Source organism: Myodes glareolus, chromosome 14, assembly GCF_982192425.1.
Source record: "Myodes glareolus chromosome 14, mMyoGla1.1, whole genome shotgun sequence".
In the NCBI taxonomy this organism is placed as follows: Eukaryota; Metazoa; Chordata; class Mammalia; order Rodentia; family Cricetidae; genus Myodes; species Myodes glareolus.
In genome coordinates, this window is record NC_142039.1 from 3,621,797 (window position 1) to 3,627,430 (window position 5,634).

Genomic DNA, 5,634 nt, shown 5'->3' on the forward strand with positions numbered 1-5,634 from the left:
GTTCATTCAGCATTGAATTAAACAGTTTCAACTTGAGTCTCAGGAAAATGGTGCCTTCACCGCTGATTGTTTTCCCCGCTCTCTTCTCCTATCTCGAAAGCGTTACAGCTGCTATGGGCTGCGTCTTGGCTGGGGAGCTGGTTCCGCAGCAAGCCATTGTTCTAAACCTGTAATAAATACATCCATGTTGTGCTAGGAAAGAAAAGCTAAATGGGGGACATGTGTTCATAAAACTTAGAAGATGTAAAGAAATGGCGGTAATAAAGGGTCTGAACTCCGCAGTCTGCAGTCACTGTTGGCACTGCCACTTGTTTCCCGGTAGTCTCTCCTTTTCACTTCTGTTTATTTATCTTCGCATTACATGTACATGTACTTATTTATTTGTGTATGGGCGTATCTGTGAAGGTCAGAGGAGAGCTTGTGGGAACTGGTTCTCTCCTTCTACCATGTGGGTCCGAGGGATGGAACTCAGATCATCAGGTTTGGCCACTGGGGATGCTGCACCATCTTACCAACCCTATTTGTACTTTCAAATGCTGATGGAAACACCAGACCTATTTCTGGAGGGGCAGTGGGACTTGCTCATGATGGTCACTCCTGATACGCTCTCCTTGGCATGGCTTCCACAGGCACTGAGTGATGTCTTCAGAGACAAGTTTCAAGACTGAGTTCTAATGAGGTTCATATGAGTGAGGTGAAGCATTAGCCACTCCCATAGGGAGTGCCTAGGCTGGACATTCAGTCGTCTTAGAGGAATAATAAACCTGGAAACCCCATGCAGGCTGATCCCAGCCTATACAGGAAGGTCTTTCCATTTTAAGGCACAGTCAAGTTTCTTGAGGGCAGAGACCAAGCCCACACGGCCAGCAAAGTGTTCCAAAGTCCAGCATTTGCCTGGCACGTCACAGAAACATTCTACAAAATTCATTTATCAAGGATCCCCATTGAGTAGAGGCTCTTGGTGGTTGACTATAGATTCCTGCCATTTATTCTACTGAGCCTTGTTGCTGGTATTGGTATTGTTTTTTGTTTTTCTCCTTTGAACAGGGACACTGTTCAATGTCGTGAACAGTTAATTTATCCCGTTGGAAGTATACTCAGACGAAAATTTAGTTATGGTGACTTACACACATACGTTTATTCTCTTTTGTTCTAGACATAGATAGTTCTATGAAGCCATCAACGGACACAATCTTCTGTTTTTGCAGTGCAAGCTGTACACATGCTTAAGAGCATATAATGACTACTACATCTCCAACCATTACAGTCAAAATTCTATGTAGGAAACAAAACGACCAAATTGATCATATTCAAAAGGTTAAACAAATTTGGGTGTGATTCAACAATTGTTGGGCCCTGTCCCCCCCTTACTCCCTGGGGTGCATCTCTGAGGACTGTTTTGGTTAGCCTGCTAAGCTTCCTGCTAGTTTCTGTTATCTCTGCCATAGCCTGGTGATTTAGCTGAAGGACTTTGTTTCACCTTTGGTATGGTAATTTCCCACCTGCCCAGGAGAGTTCCCACACGGTGCCTAATTCTCTCTCAGCTTGACCCACTGTCTGTCGCTGATCTCTACCCCCTGCCTGGGAAGTTCCCATACGGTGCCAGTTTCCCCTCTGGTTGGGAGGGGGTTCCCTTACTGGGGCCAAGGTATATTAGACTTGCATTCAGCTAAATAAAGTGACATTCGGCTATCTCTTGACGAATGACCCAGGTCTCTTTGTGTGTGTGTGTCTTTTATTTCAATCTCCAGGCCTTTACCCAAACACGCGCGCAAACCTTACTGGGAGAGGGTGATGCAGAACCGGGTGGTACAATGGGAGGCCCTGCGGGAATCTGAAGCAACTACACTCGTCTGCAGGATCCATCTGCGAGTTTTGGGAGGTAAGGAGACCTGAGGGGTCGCCCTCAGGAGGCTGGCCAGCAGGTAAATAAGTAGCGAGGGTGTATTGGCTAATGGATGCGAGTATTCCTGCTCCAGTGTTAAGAGGCCAGTTAAAAGGGCCATTTGATAATGCTCTTAGAGAAGCAAGGGAAGAAAGGCACCGGTATTAAAGTAAAGACAGCCCAAGAGTTCCTTAAGACAGTTTTCCTTTGTGTAAGGTGGTTAATTGCCTAAGTTTTTTTGAAAGAGTTTAGTCCCTGGCTTCTACACGCAGGGAGCTTTAATATTACTAAGGGAGCAGGCTAGTGCCTGGCGGGAGTCCGTTTCTGAGGCAACGGAGCCTGGGGCAGCTGGCGGCGAGCGAGTGGCCAGCGGCTCGTGGGAGTGCTCTTTCCCACTGTGGCACCTGGTAGGGCCTCGGGCTGCCCTTTCCTATCCTTGAGGAGATTCAGAAAGCAATATCTGTGAGTTCTATTAAGAGTTTTGAGGAACAGAAAGTTAAGAATGTTAAAAAGGATATAGGAAAGGAGAGACGCGGAGGAAGAGGAGGAGCGCAGTCGGAGCATGGCGGACAGCACCGCGCTCGGCCCGAGACCCGTCTCTGCTGCCGGCCTTGTGAGGGAGCTGTGCTGAGCGGCCGAAAAAAGCAGCGGTGGCAGCGTGGAGCACCGCGGCAAGTCGGGCCGGGCAAAAGTGCCTGCCAGGGACGGGCGGGCGCACAGAGCCGGCTGCCCTGGGGCTTGGCGCAAACGCCAGAGCTCGAGAAGGCAGTCCACAGACAAAGTGAGCCTGTGTCCTACCCCCTGCCGTGCAGCACAACTTCAGCTGAAGCAAAAAGTCAGGTTTAAATAAAGGCAGCCTCTGAGATAAGGAGGTTAAAATGCTTCTTTTCCATTTCACAATTTTGCTTCTTTGTCAAAAGTCTGCTGTTTGTAGACAAGTGAATTCGTATCCAAGGTGGATTGATTTCAGTACTATGGCTCTGTAGTAAAGTTTAAAGTCAGAGATTATAATGGATTCAAAAGTTCTTTGATTGTACAGGATTTTAAGATTGTTTAGGCTATCCTGAGTTTTGTCTTTTCTCATAAGGTTGAGGATTGTTTTATTTAGAAGTCTAAAAATTTCGTTATGAGTTTAATGGGCGTTTGCATTAAATTTGTAGATTGCTTTTAGTTATATTGTCAATTTTGCTATATTGGCGCTCTCTTTACAAGAGAATAGTTGTATCAGTGCATTCAAGTGTTAGTTCTAAATTTTATTTCTATGAGGTTAAATGTTGTTGGTTTTATGTTGAGGCCTTAAAAAGAAAAGAGAGGAGAACAGCTCTCTAAGACCCTTCGGAAACCTTCAGAACCTTGTTCTGAGTTTATTGACCGCCTGCTACAGATGGGAGGTCGTGTTTTTGGGGATGTGAGCTCAGCTATGCCAGGCATAAAGCGATTGGCTAGGTGTGGCGGCGCAGGGAGGGGCCCGAGCGCACACATGGCGGACAGCGGCCCCACGGGGGGCAATGGTGGCACATGCCTTCCATCCCAGCTCTTTGGAGGCAGAGACCTACAGATCTCTGCGAGTTCAAGGCCAGCCTGGACTACAGAGTGAGTTCCTGGAACAGGATGCATGGTGGCACCTGGTATGTTCCAGATCTTGTACTAATCTGTGGCACCTGGCATGGCCCAGATCCTGTACTAATATGGGGTCAAGAGTGATCTGTGTTTTCTCACAGGATGAAAATCAAGCCAGATGGTGTCCAGAGTGACTAATTCGGTGCACTCAGAAGAAGGACAACAGACCTGAGGACAGCTTAGCTGACGACCGCCCAGCAGAAGAAACGGACTGAGAAAAGCTCAGGAACCGGTAATCCAGCCCACAGAGAGCAGCCTGATCTGGACCTGCAGCCGCCAACCCACAATGCTGCAGGGAGACTTCAGACAAAGAGATCCTGCTGAGATGAGCTGACTGTGGTGTCTGCAGCTGGCTGTGGTGGTCCGAGTGCCATGGGCCCTTCCTTTATGCATCTACCCCTCCCATGTTATTGACAGCCGTTGCTATGGCTGCCAGAGCAGCTTACGCTGCTGGATTTTCCCTTAATCAGTTAGTTGCTTCTGCTAGCGCTGTGGATACCCTCTCAGGGCAGGTTGCAAATGCCATGGCCGTTTAAATTGAGCTAAATTTACAATTGAATACTGCAGTTAATTTTGCTGTTGGTCGTGATTTTTTGACCTCTGATAGGTCACAGTATAGGTTTTTTTTTGCTGTTTTTCATGGACCCTGGAATACAAGATTTACTAATTGGCTATTATTTATTATTCTAGTTAGCTATACCAGGGTTCCTTCCACCAGTGCTGAGACCTTACTTTAAGGGCTCCATTTTTGGGCAGATCCATTAAGGATTGAGCAGACGCAGTCTCTTTTTGGAGTGTTTATATGTGCTGGAGCATCATCTTCATGATTTCATGGTGCCAGAGCCAAAGGCAAGCTCAGGTCAATGTTGCCACGTAGCAAGTCCTCTTAGCTATTGCCCCGGAGTATCTTTCAGCATAAATCTGGCTGACCTTGGTGCTGGGTGACTAGTGAACCAATGATGGGTAAGGTTTTTTTGGGGGCTGCCCCAACCTAAGACAGGAAATGTGTTTTGATCTGGATACTTTCCCATGATGGGCAAGGGGTTCTTCCTGATGTCAATTGCCACCCAAGACAGGCCTAGTCACATAATTTATATAAAAGGGGGACCTGTTGGGCCCTGTCTCCTTTTACTCCCTGGGGTGCGTCTGGAGGACTGTTTTGGTTAGCCAGCTAAGCTTCCTGCTAGTTTCTGTTATCTCTGCCCTAGCCTGGTGATTTAGCTGTAGGGCTCTGTTTTATCTTTGGTGTGGTAATTTCCCACCTGCCCAGGAGAATCACACGGCACCAAGGTCTCTCTAGCTGCTGTCGCTGCTCTCCGCTCCCTGCCTGGGAAAGAATTCCCTATGTTGCCAGATCCCATACGGTGCCAGTTTCCCCTCTGGTTGGGAGGGGGTTCCCTTACTGGGGCCAAGGTATGTTAGCCTTGCATTCAGCTAAATAAATAAATAAAGAGGTAGCAATCAGCTACCTCTTGACGAATGACCCAGGTCTCTTTGTGTGTGTGTGTCTTTTATTTCAATCTCCAGGCCTTTGCTCAAACACGTGTAAGGTACGGGAGGTGTGCAAACCGTACCGGGAGAGGGTGATGCAGAACCGGGTACAAACAATAGCTCAGCAAGATTTCCCAAATTACTCATTACTTCTGCCCCTCCTATAGATTAAACTAGTCTCCTTTTAATAGAACAAATCTTCCATTCTAACAGTAAATTGTTTCTCAGTGCACCCCGATATAAGCTTCCTGAGCAGTCAATCCGCAATACAAAGACCAGAGCATGTGCCATTCCCATAGCTTAGTGGCAGCAGTGTGGAGAGACTGGACTTAGACAGTGACTCTTCTCACGAGCCGACACGCTTGTGTGCAGGACGGATATGTAGACATGTTATGCCGGTTCTCCAGATGTCCTCATGTCAGCTGAGGCAGGGGGATGCCAGCCGCTAGAGCTACCTGCAGCCTGAGTTCCTGTCCCTCTTAGGGGCCTCCTTTCAGGTTAAGTGAATCCCTGACTCTGTCACACCAAAGGTTTCAGCAAGAGATTCATGGAAGCAAAGTTGATGAGTTCATTAGGTATTCGGAGTCATTCAGCAAAACAGCAGAGTAAGATCCCAAGTCGGTGGTGGGCTTCTCAGA

General features: G+C 47.6%; 1 long non-coding RNA gene across 1 annotated transcript; it reads left to right on the top strand.

Annotated features, from left to right (window-relative positions):
• The first annotated feature begins 2,672 nt into the window (after positions 1–2,672).
• On the top strand, positions 2,673–4,994 carry LOC146891893 (uncharacterized). Its single transcript, XR_015005008.2, has 2 exons — positions 2,673–3,513; positions 3,607–4,994. It is a non-coding gene; the product is annotated as an uncharacterized LOC146891893 (long non-coding RNA).
• The last annotated feature ends 640 nt before the right edge of the window (positions 4,995–5,634 follow it).